The following is a 13420-nucleotide window of genomic DNA, read 5'->3' as shown; positions in this document are numbered from 1 at the left end:
TCATGTTAAAATAGTGAGACACAATCAGGTGGAAAGTGAACCGTGTGAAACATTGGAGGTGTTTCTCCATGCTTTTAATCCCGATCGTGCCTCTGTGACACCGGGCAGCTAACAAGTCATAGCAGTAGCGCATCCAGCGGTTGTGTTTCTGATGCTACCTCTGCCCACCTGCTCACAGTGTGCTCTCCAGAGGAAGGTCTCCGGTTGACACTGTGCACACACGTCTAGGATTTATGAGCCATCTGTCACGTCGCCAGAGACTGGATATTCCTGGATGACATTCGGCACAGCTCTGCGTAGGCACAGGCCAGGCATGCCAAGGTCCGTTGTAATTAAATTACACCAAGATGGGAGCTGAGTGGTCACCATAATGCAACGAAACCAGCAAGACGAGCACAAACATCTCACCAAGCACGTCTCAGGTTTATGTGAGCATGCATTTTATTTCTGGAGCCACTCCTATGAAGGATGGGTTGAAAAAGGTCCTAAAAATATTCTTTTGTTTAGAGTTTTTCAAATGTTTTCTTTATTTTTCCTGGAGGGTGACTGCTCAGGAACCCAGGATTACCCTCCCACAGGAGGCAGAGTGGCATGCAGATGAGAAAACACAAATTCTAGAGAAAAACAAAATGCTGATGGTGCAGAATTCCCAAATTTTGTTTTTAACTTCTATTGGAAATCAATCTTTATTTTAAACATTATACTTAATTAATCGTGGGAACAATGGCTCATGTTTGTGAAGCTGACAGTCTCCACAGTCAAACATCATGGGACTCAACAGCAAACCTCTGAACAAACCAGCTTGTTGTCCTGTCCAGTCCTGTTCTGCTCAGCAGTGCAATGTTTTGACTCACCTTGTACCTGCTTTGTTCTGTCCTGCCCTGTTCTGTCCTGTTTTGTCCTGTCCGATCTGCTCCCGTCCTGTCCTGTCTTGCCCTGGTCATCGGTGCAATGCTTTGACCCCCGTGTACTTGCTTTGTTCTGTGCTGCCCTGTTCTGTCCTGTTCTACTCAGCAGTGTAATGCTTTGGCATCGTGCACCTGCTTTGTTCTGTGCTGCCCTGCCCCGTCGTGTCATGTTTTGTCCTGTCCGATCTGCTCCCGTCCTGTCCTGTCTTGCCCTGGTCATCGGTGCAATGCTTTGACCCCCGTGCACCTGCTTTGTTCTGTGCTGCCCTGTCCTGTCATGTCCGGTCCTGTCTGGTCCGCTCCGGTCCTGTCATGTCCTGCTCATCGTGCATTTGTTGCATTTGTTGTTTGCATGTTCAACATACTGCACCTCTGTGCCAACTATTGTTACATGCATATACAGCATGTAGGATCTGACAACAGGTGATCCATGCATGACAGTCAAAACTTCGGGGCCATTAGAAGCAAGTTGGGACATTTCTTTGAGAACTCTTCAGCTGTTTCTGAGACGAGCAAAAAGACCATGCCATCCTGAATCTGGGCGAAATGGCACGACTTAAAATGTACCTATAAGAACGTAAAAAGAAGCTAACTAAAGAAACCAATGATGAGAGGCGCACCTTTAGGGCCTTTACAAAGCAGGGGGAGGCACAGTTAGTTTTGGATATTAGCCACAATCCTTTGTTTGCCGCACTTGGGATAAAACCAGGTCTGTGCATAAAGACAAATAAAGCTTTAGAATGAAGATAAGAATAGGCTCCTTCCTCATCCTCCTCAACAGTCTGAGAGTCGGTATACAAGGTGCAGATTTATGTTTCCTGCCATGGACAGTGACATTTTGCTATGTTCAACTTTTCAACTGGTTGGAACAGTGTTCTTCCAAATGATTTATTTATGCTCAACTCTTGATGTTAGTGTGCTGAAGAAGAGGAGGCAATATGATGCAAACTTCGCTTTGCCCGAGGCGATATGAGAAGCTCCTGAGGAAACATCTGGAACACAATGTCAAGGAGAGACTTTTCCCCATCCCACTTTCTCACATATCCAGAACAAACCCAAGAACACTGTCCGAAGACTATCCACAATACGCCTCCTCCTTATCCCCACCACCAAAAAAAAATAAAAAAATAAATGACTACCTTTCCCTCATTCTCTGCTGGGACAGGCTCCAGTCACCCCATGATCCTGTATAAGGGTTCACGGATCTGAAGAGATCCAGAACAAGCCACTGAGAAGAGGGAATACTTGGATGTTTTAACAATTTATGACAAATGGAAATGAAATCACGAATTTTTGAGATGCCTACACAACAACCAAACACACACACACACACAGACACATCAAGCAACGGCTCCGATCATGAATATTTGTGCTCACTTAGACATACAGCTTGTCCTCACAACATGGACATTTGACTTTGGTTATATCTAAACTTAAATCTAGAATATATATTTTTTTAATGACCACTGAACGATGTCTCTATGTGAAATTATGAGAACTGAGGTTTCCAGATGTATCGTGAATGTTAAGGATAAAATACAATATGTGAGTGAGTTTGAGTCAAGCTGCTCGGAGGGGAGGATGACACATCGTCCAGGTAATCCGTCCAGGCATGTACATCACAAAGGTATCCGATGTCAAGCTGTGCTATTCGACGAGAACGGAGTCCAGTCCTCTCTAATCATGGCCATCCGGTGGATCTATCATCATATGTGATCACAAAGTGGAAACACAATCCTGCGACAGCAGCAGAGCTGACATCATCAAAACATTTTAACCTTAAAACAAAACTAAAAAAATCTTCTTCTACTTTCTAAATGGTTTTTTATTTGAGCAAATCAAATGTTAAGAACAAAATGTGAGCACACAAATAAATACAACATGGGATAAACCCTTGTTTATTCTAATGCTAATAATGATCCAGAATGGACACTGGATACCATACAGAATAATTTATCAATGAAAGAAAATAATTTAATATGATAAATATGCTCAAGAACCCCCAACATATTGATATGCATAAATAATTAACTCAGAACAGATGTAAAAGGTACTGGAAGGTTCCCAAATTGGGAATATTCTAACCGTGACATTGGTAAAAGTCACAAAAAGCCCTGAAGGAACACTTTTTTTTGGTGCTGGAAATGAGGACAAGAGCTCCAGTGACCTCTGTAATCACTGGGTAGCGAAATCGGGGTTACACTTGCTTCAGGTGTTGGCAATTAATTCACACTACGGCCCACTCTGGACTTTTGTTCCCATTTTCCCTCTCCAATATGGTTATTTTCCCACCTCACCCAGCTTCGAAGTAAAATCCAAATTCATTCAAACATTCACATGAAATTAAGGTTGATTACATGCACTTAAATATATTTATCGATCACCCGCTTTCATTTTAGAAAACACAAGCACAGCATTTGATTCCACAGAGTGAATCTTGTCTGCTCAGTTGTTTTAATGCTGCAAAGCGATAAATCAGTAAACTTGCTAAAAGCCAAAGGCGGGGGGGGGGGGGGGTACACCTCGGACACATCGCCAGTGTATCCGGCGCCACACAGAGATAAACAATCATTCACGCACACACACAATTTAGCGTAATCAATTCATCTCAGTTGCATGTTTTTAGAGGTCGGAGGAAACCAGAGAAATGCCACACAGACAAAAAGAATACACAAACTCTGTACAGATCTGATTTGAACCCGGCACCTTCTCACTGTGGGGTGACAGCACTACCCAGTACGCCACCGTGCCGCCAGTTAAAGCTAAACAACATAAATTAAAAATAAATATCACATTTACTCTCACGTGTATCTATTTAACCCATTTCTGTTTGGGATAAACATCTCCTGCAGCAGGCGTACAGTCCAAGAAGACAGTTGTGCGAGACATGTTTTTGTGTATCTGTTCAAATGAATTGATACATTTTAGCAGAGCGAGGAACAGGAACAGCTATAGCTATGACTTTTGTGACAAGGGTGTCCTGAACACGAACAATGTGTGCCCAGTCGGCAGGGAAATTGATGACAGCATATATCTGGAGGCTGTGTACCTGCAGCGCTAAAGATGTCACACAGCTACTGGGGGCAGTGGAGCGTCGGCGATTAAAACAGAAAAAGGACACGTTCCGCAACCTTGACACGTTTCCTTCCTCTCTCGGCTGCCTGACGGGCCTGGTCTGCCCCGGTAAAGAGATTCTTGATCCAGTTTTGGTTGCGTCACATTCCCCCCCCGCGCGCCCCCTCCTAAATGGGATCAGTAAGAGATTAGCTGTGTGGAGAGAAGAGAATCAGCAATCGTGGTGACATATTGCCTTCCTCTCCTCCCTGAGATGATCTAAGGGTATATGCATGCGTGTGAGACGGATATCACGTCTTACCTCGTGACACTCACAATGAACTTGTATGGTGACACCTGCACATAACTCAACTTGGGGCTGTTTCTCTAACATGTTGTGCTCTTCCCCCCCCCCTGCTGCCCGAGGCACCTCTAGATGGCACTGCGTAGCTATTTGTGAAATGCCATTGTGTGGCGGGATATCGTGTTTCTGTCGAGGTGGGGAGCCTGTCTGGACCCACTGCTGTGCTCTGAGGGGCATTTGAATGCCTCATTTCACTCTTATGCTACCCCTCTTTTCTGATTATTTTTGTTTCTCACAGTCAGTTGTGCTTCAAGAAAATGAAATTTCGGTCAGTCAGGAGGTCAATAACAGATAAAGCGTCGCTCAGAGGGAATATACAACCCGATCAACCAGTCTCCCAGTCGTCTGCCTCGGCTTATTGTGCTGAAAATGACTGACGCTTCACTTGATTGTCATTTATTTTTTTAAGTGTTGTGATATTGACAGACACCAAAAAGCTTAAGCTGAGTAGCCTTGGTGCAACCTCTGGCAAAGTCCCCAAAAGCTGCACTCCGAGTCTAGTCAAGGTCACCGCATTACTCACACAAGGAGGGGTGGGATGCCTTTCCTGATCTGTTTCCCCTCCTAGAATTTTATCCCATTCTGTTTATTATACAGTCGTTGTGACCCACATAGATACATTAGTCACCTCTCCGCAGCCCCTCCGTCCTGCTGTAGGTGTCAGGCAGAGGACAAAAAAGGAGCCAGGTAAGCAGAGGGAAGGAACGCCTGCACCACCGGATCACATCTCTCGGGGATTTTAATCATTTAATATCTCTGCTACTTGTAAAGGTTTTAGGGTATATGAGAGAATGTCGATTAAATAAAAGGTGGTTATTTATTGGTCAATATAAAAAGAAAAGAGCTTGTTTGTTTTTGGTATAGTATTTGTAGATCATATCAGCGTCACGCAATTAAAGCTAATCTGATTCCATTCGTGGTGAAAGTTAAAAGGTTTTAATTCATCAGCTTTTCTTTGCCACATCCTGTTACTTATTTCATCTTCTTCTTTGGAATATTTCAGAGCGAAATATTCTAATTTAGACTCCACTCCATTCATCTGACACATTGAGTTTATAGACAAAAGCTATTCTGATGGTTTATGAAATGAAATGAACAATTTCAATTGAAAAAATACAATATTTTACTTACTTTCCACTGGCTCAAATGTAAAATGTGATAAAGATGAGACTCTAGGGTGGTTGGGTCATTCTGCATTTGACAACTTATGCACATTTTTCTAAAAGCTTTGGTAATTTTCCTTAATTTATGCTTGAATTCAGGACTTTTAACTGTATTTTCGAATTATGAGACTTGCAAGTCCAAAAAGTTTTAATATGGAACTCACATATTAGATATATGTGTATATCAGTGCTCATCTAAAAAGCATCTAAAGGCACCTTTCAGCACCAGATATGAGAATATATGAATATGGCTACAATAAAATACAATGTCTTACTCAGATATTTATCACTGCTACCACTCCTGGCAAAATAACTTCACCTTGGCCTGAAATATGACAGAATTCATCATTCTCTTACTTTTGCTCACATTTCAGCTTCTGGGGATAGTAAAAAAAAAAAAAAAAGCCAGTGTGCTGACAAATGAAAATATAGAATGTCCTTTTAGTGAGTCCACGTCAATATCAACTGTGGAGTTGAGTCAATGCATTTGAGGAGTTCGCTCCATCTAAATGAGGGAAGATAGTGTTTAATACTTGGACTTGGCAGCATCTTTCATGCTTTAAGATCCTGCAAATCCATCTGCAGAAAAAGCTAAAAAAAAAAAGAAGAAAATTCGTTATTGTCAATTCCCTCTGGAGCTGAGGCAGTATAAGACTGCAGAGAATACTGATAAGCCGGCAAAAAAAGACTCTACACCTTATCTCGCTGGCACAGCCCTTGTTCGCTCAGATTCCTTCATTGCTGTACGAAACAAAAAAACAAGCAAAACAAAACACATTTCTATTTATTTTCTAATTAATGCAAACATTTCTTATTGTAAGAATCCGGACAATACAGTTGATACTGAAACAAAAAGAAGGCTTTGACAATGATGATGATGATTAATAAACGGTGGAAAATATTTTCTCGTTTAAATTTGTAATAGTTTCTGATGATGTGTTTCCCCCCCGCTTCTTTTGACGGGGTGCACTCATTGCAAAATCAATTATCAGAGATCATAAAGTAAGTGTTTCTGCTGTTGATGATAAGACCATCTGCAGCAGCGTGGAAAATGGCAGAACAGAAACCGTATTTAGAAACACATCATCTTACTAAAACAATCTGACTTTATTAAGGAAGACTAATAACGGTCCCCGTTGGATTTTGCAGGCATGCTTCTGTGGGTCATTAAGCCCACCAGGGGAAGAGGCTGCATGCGCTCTAGGGAAACGGCACAGCTGGGATGATGACATTGAAGAAGTTGGTGGATGCAAAAATAAGTGAGATTCCTTTTATTCCATCTGATCTCAAGACATTATCCCCGACTTGGTGGTTCAAAACGACCCGTGCACACGTGACAAGTCACCTTGCTGGAGATTTGACCTGTGACCTGGCTATGCTAATGCTGCAACGACCTGTTGTCACGTACCAACCAGCCTGCTGAAACGATACCAGCCAAAGGCAGCTTAAACCCAACAACATAGACTTATCAGCAACCTCCAATTAGAATGTTGCTTTCTGTCCAAAACCCCGTATCATCAATGAGTTCATTGATGATACTATGGCTCACACTTTATCCAGATCCACTCATGCTATTAACGCACTTATGGTGATGTTCGTCACTTGGAATAAATGACGTACACCATATTTCACTTTGAATCTGAATAATACCCTGTCGCATGAAGAAAAAAAGATTCGAAATCGGTTGCAGCAGACAACAGCGTATCATTTCACGCCCCCTCAACACGTTGAAGATGAGAGCAAACAAGTGGGTCAGGCTGAGAGGAGATGACATTATTGGGAGGCAGCCATCTTTCTGTCAGGATCAAAGTGAAGTGGGTGTCTCTTCTACCCCCCCCACCGCCACCGGGCCTTCCATCAGCAACTCTTTAAGTCTCAAAGGAGATAATCCAAAAGGAAGGTGTTATATAGCCAAAGCCATTTCACTTGGTGGTGTAGTTTTCTGTGAAATTCCACACATGATCTTAATATTTAAAGACCCCTGCAAAGAGAAAAATAAATAAATACAGGATGCTTGACAACGGCGCCCGAGAGAAACCTAGATCTTTTTCATCAGGCGTGTTTAAATGATAGTAGTGCCATTTATTTATTTTCCCTGAATCCAATGACAATTATCCCTGTTTTTTTAACAGACCTGTTAAGAGTAATGTCCTCATTTACTGAACCCACAGCTGCCACATACACAGCACATCACCGGTACATCGGATGGCGTCTGTTGTGCGAGAGCTCGTCACTAAATCGTAGGCTTAATGAACGAAAGGAAGCCATTACTTCCTGATGAACTTAAGAGTTTACACTGCAGGCGCTGCAGAGACTCTTATCTGCTCATTAATAGATAAGCAGATTCGAGACGTGATTGGCTGTCGCTTCCTGGAGGGACGTGTTTTGCCACACTCATTTCTATCCTTCCATCTTTAACATTAAAGACGGGTATTGGAACTTTATGATAAACCGTTTTTTGGCGCTTGCTTGTCAGACTCAATGATAATCCTAATTGGATCACAAATAGCTACCTGCTGCTGCATTTCCCTTCAAGGGTGAGGACAATCTTCAAAAGTTGTGTCAATTTGTGTCCCCCCTGTGCATCCTGACGTCGAGACAGTATTGCCGGGACAACGGCTATTACTGCCTCTAAATCTTTAGGATTGGTTTTCACATATGACTTGTTGAGGACATCGAAAGGACACCTGCCACATCCCATCAGCGTCACTATCACTGAACACGAGTCCCTCCAGCCAAAGAGAAAAAAGACTTTGCTGCATCCTCGATGGCTTGAGGAGGTTTCCAACTTGTGCTGGCTGACGACAGCAGTGAAAAGATGAACGGTGGTTTCGTGGCTCTAACCTCCACTCCAGATCAACTTTTAGGGCAGTTTCTACATTCAGGTGTTAGCGATGATTTGATTTCCTAGTGTGAGTTTTTCTTCCCTTCACTCTCCTCTTCTTTTGTTTTTGCGCCACAGATCCCAGCCTGTAGCTTCTCCCAGATTCTGCTCTGCATACCACCACTTAAAAAGAAAAGACTGCCTAAAAGTTCTCCCGAGTCGAATTTTTACTCTTGGGTCAGTAAATGTAAAACATTTATGTAAATATATGCGTAGCGAGAAGCAAGAAGATCCAGGGTTCAAATCCTGGGACTTTTCTGTGTGGAGTTTCCCCATGTCTGCATGGGTTCCCTCCAGGTTCTCTGTCTTCCTCCCACCACCCAAAACAAAGTAGAACATGGTTTACATGTTCTACTTTGCGCATTGACAGAACAGAAAGCAACAAAACAGGAAAGAAAATTTCACGTGACGTGGCGAAATGCAGAACAAAGTAGAGAGCAATGAAAGATGAAGACGCCATGAGGTGAATCCAGTCCCACATGCATACGACTTAGAACTAGTAACAGGAGCATTTGTAGCATTTTTGTTTTAATAAATGCGGTTTATCTAATTGTGTATTACCTTTATACTGATTGTAACGTGACCCCCTAACCACAGACAACAGCAAATAACTGGTTAATATAGATTCACTTCAACCTTCATGGATCAGTAACCACCTCCATCAATGCCGCATCATTATCTCATTGTGTTACAAAGAAAGGAAAAGTAATCCAGATTAAATCACATTTGCAGCTCTTCTTCTGCCACCCCTGCATCAAATCGTATAAATTGGATTGACAGGCAAACCAATGAAGGCTATCAGGTAGCCTCTCCCAAATATTGATAACAGCGTTAGTAATGACACAGTAATAAAATGCATATATTGTGTGAAGTATGTTTAAATTCAACATAATGAATGTGTTATTCTGTCATTGTGGCTATATATATATATATATATATATATATTGTTGTACCACACAATACCACATTGGTATTTATGATGCCACAGTGTGAATATTAATAAGGGTGTGCCACAATTATGTCGAGAAGCAGTAAGTAGTATCCCCATCATTATCCACGGCTGCTTGGTTAATCACAAGATTAAACTCCCAAGTGTCAATTCATCTGGGGGAGTTACCCCTCGAGACCGAGGCTCAACTTAACGCGAGCCATGTGACAGTTTGGAGAAAGTCTCTTCTGATTTCCCTGTTCTGCTTTTGCGCCACAAGCTTGACAGTTTATTGATCGGCCTCTCATCTAATCAGTAGCCTTGTCACATTATAACAAAGGAGAGCCAGGCCCAAAATGAAAGCAATTTACTTCAGCCCAGTGAAGATTGCAGGGCGGGCTGCAGCGGTTTGCTTCCCTCTTCATAGCCAATCTGATACAGGCAATCGTGGAGCTCGGGCTGAAATCAAAACAATGTCTCAGCATATTGAGCCTGGCGGGGTGAAGCCGGGGGGGAGGGGGGTGGGTCAATCAACATTCCTTCTGATCGTCGCTTAAATCATCCACATAGGCACTTATTCAGTCAAACTAGGTGACATGAGGAAAAACACAACATTTCACATTTTCACCAGAGTCATTGATTTCCCCATTCAGGTGAATTGTGCTGCCCTGATAAATGGCCAACTGAGGGAATATCGTCTGAAGCAGCTCTAATAATTCTAAAGAAGTCATTTTTCACGGTAGCCATGTTGGTCTGACGTCACAACAAAACCCAGATTTGACGAGAGGGGAGCAGGAGAGTGAATACCGGTACCTCCACTTAGCACAGCTTCTAATCCTGTTATGATGTGTTTTCCTGGTTGGATTTGCATGACAGCAATTCCCTTGTAGCTCCTCAGTGGAAGAACGTGTCAGAAATGTCATCATCATGCTCAGCCAATCAAAATGGTGTTTGTGTTGGTGTTGAAAGCAAACAAACAAACAAACAAACAAACCCTGGATGTACGCCTGCTTCCAGATATATCAAAATCAACTGACATGCTCCTCGTGTTGTTATCCTCCATATAGATGAACAGAAACACACACACACACAAAACAGGCAAATAAACAAATGGTGTGAATCACATGACCTCCATTAATCCTGTTTGCTTGGGTTAATTAAGGAGATGAAATAAGATTCCTTTCTCTTTTGTGTAGCAAATTGAAACATCCCTGTTTGGCATGAACAGAACAGAACCTTTAACTGGCAGTATTTTGCTTTGAATGCACAGCTTGCAGGTTGCTATAGGGAAGCAAGGGGCCACTCGATGAGGAATAAAATGGAAGCCAGGAGCCGTGTGGTATCACAGAAGTTGTCTTCGTTGCTGAACAATGATCTACACGACTCTGGCAGAAGCGTTCTCAGATGAGGAAATGTTTTGATAATTGTTCAGTCGTCATCTCGGAATTCCTTTCTTACACTCTTACTGTTTCAGTAGCGACAGGCAATGAAATACCTTGAAGGAAATGACACACTGATCACAGAACTCAACATAAAGAGCTGTTTTCATACATTTTAATGGAGAAATGCTGGAAATGATATCATCACCATGCCATTGATTGCATCATTACATCCAAATAAAAATGACATCATCCGTATTAAGACGGCTTCCTTAGAAAACCTCGCTTTGGCAATTTTCTCTGCCAAGCAGGCAAGAAATCTCCCAGGAAAATGAAGTCTGATCTGCAACCAAGTCAGGCAGCCTGGCACCATTTCTATCTGCCTTCATGTCTTCATTATGGACTAAATGAATGAATAAACTCACACTTTTATTGGTATCTCAGTAAATAGGAAGCGATTTGCGACAGCGGCTCCAACAACTATACCACCTGGCAACACAAGGAGGGGCGTAAGTCTTACGTTTCCACTTTGATCAGCATCATCGGCAACATCTGTATGAAGCAAACCCTTCCATACCGCGATGGTCCTGGTGGAAACCGGTTCGGTGGCGTGGTATGTACAGTAGAATGTGCTGTTTACATGCTATTGCATCCCTTGGGTAATCACTGCAGAGTCTTGTTTACGAGGATATACACAGACCGGTTTCCAAACGCGTCATAATGACATTGAAAGCGGTCGCCGTGCAACCGAGGGAGCCCGTGCCTTGTTGTGACCTCCCAGGCGACCCAGTCGTTGTGGCTCTGTAAGCAAAAATCACACAAAGCGAGCTGACACTGCACCTTCAAGGTACAGAACGAGCGTCAACACAAAACTCTGCCTCCACAAAACCGGCTGCATTCGTCTGTGCTTTCCAGTGTCCTCTGCTCCACCATTAACAGGGTTCCCGAGTGAAAATGTTTATAGTGCATCCCATTCATCACAGTCTCCTCACAGTCTAATAAAAATTGCCTTTAAGGCCTTATTTTCAGCCTCTTGACTTAAAAGTGATTTTGAGTTTGGTCGTCTGCCCTCCAGTTTCTCTGGAGTCCCTCTCTACTCCTGTGGGATTGAGATCTCTTTAGAGTTTGGGTTCAGAGAGCAAATGTGCAGGGGCAGCCAGAAGCATAATAAAGTCAGTGAGTTGAATGTAAAAAATAAATATATAAAAGGTTTCTCGGTGATCGGCATCTCTGCCTGAGCGTCTGAGTTACTGCAAATTGAAAAGAAAAGCGAAACTGAAGATGCGGATATATGAAAGAAGCGCTGCAATGTAAAATAAAATAAATGTGTAGTTCTGGCCGTTCAGTGTGGAAGGACATCAGGAGTTTTTAAAGGTGAAACATCCCTACGCCATGACACAGCTTTCCTTCAACTTGAGCCAAATACCATTAATTCTATGTCCAAACAGTTGCCAGTTTATTAGCTCGACTCAGCTGAAACTGATGGAGAAAATACAACAGCCTTTCCATAAATGTCTTCTGGCAATTACATTTATACACAATTAATTTGCAACGGCAGATATTTAAAAGGGAAATGTAATTAATGTCAGACCATAATTTATAGGACTGACTAAAACACTACATTTGTGTTGCGCTGGAGTTCCAGGGAGGTGCAGGACGACTGAAACCCTGGTTTCACACATCCAAAAGGATAAATGCCTTTACGCTGTTAAAAGGATGTTGATTCAAATTATACAACCTATCATCCCATTGACCATACTGATATATGATTCAGCCCATTTTCATCCATAAGGGTAGAATATATCTATTCTTTTACCTATCCATCTCTGCTTATGCAAATTGCTCTCAGAATATTGCCATAATTTTGAATGTTCATGTTCCCCATGCACGCCTCCTCCCTTATGGCATCCACGAGCCTTTATTTCCATATCCATGTGTTGTTATAATTCTGGTAATGCAGCACGAGGGTAATGAAGCATCTGCTCATTTGCCTCTGGGTCATATAAGTACATCGCTGCAATGCCATAAACATGAGCTGCCTTCACCGCTCTCCTTATCGCAAAAATCGGCTCCTTCCGAGATGTGGGTGTTGCACATCTGGCAACGAAGACATGCGGCGAATCCAAGAAATAAGAAATACACGACAGGAATAATTGTACGTGAGATGCCTCTAACTCAACATCAGTTGACAGAATCTTCTTTGTAAACTGTCTAAATGGAAGATATTAAGATACTTAACTGGATAGTATTTAGTATTTTTGTTGTTGTTTTTTTCAGTATTTTTTCAGATTTCATTTTAGCCAGCTCTGACTGGAGGATAGAAAATATATTTGTGGCACTGAGAATCTTGAATGACAAAGAGATAGAAAAAAAAGGAGGATCCCTATGGATAATCCCTTGAGAAAATGGGAGTCACTGAACCGTGAATGGTTTTCCAAATCAAATGTAATGCAACAAGGAGCATGGTTTAAGGAGTGAGGTGAAGAATGCATGAGCAGGATGGAATTTTATGCTCATGCATTGTCACATATCAACAAATATGTGGTCAAGGCGTTAAATAGATACAACACTATCCGTATTCAACACTATTGAATATAGATCATGATAAAATATGGATCAATAATCCCAAACTGTATGATTTTGAGGCTGAGGCGACTCGAGATTGTTAGAAGCAGAGACTCCATTTCATTCAAACATCCGAAACATCCTGAACTCAAGTATCCTAAATCATCCTAACAGA

The sequence above is a fragment of the Brachionichthys hirsutus genome, unplaced genomic scaffold, assembly GCF_040956055.1.
Source record: "Brachionichthys hirsutus isolate HB-005 unplaced genomic scaffold, CSIRO-AGI_Bhir_v1 contig_761, whole genome shotgun sequence".
Lineage (NCBI taxonomy): Eukaryota > Metazoa > Chordata > Actinopteri > Lophiiformes > Brachionichthyidae > Brachionichthys > Brachionichthys hirsutus.
The sequence above is the reverse complement of the archived record's forward strand: the minus strand, read 5'-3'. Positions refer to the sequence as shown.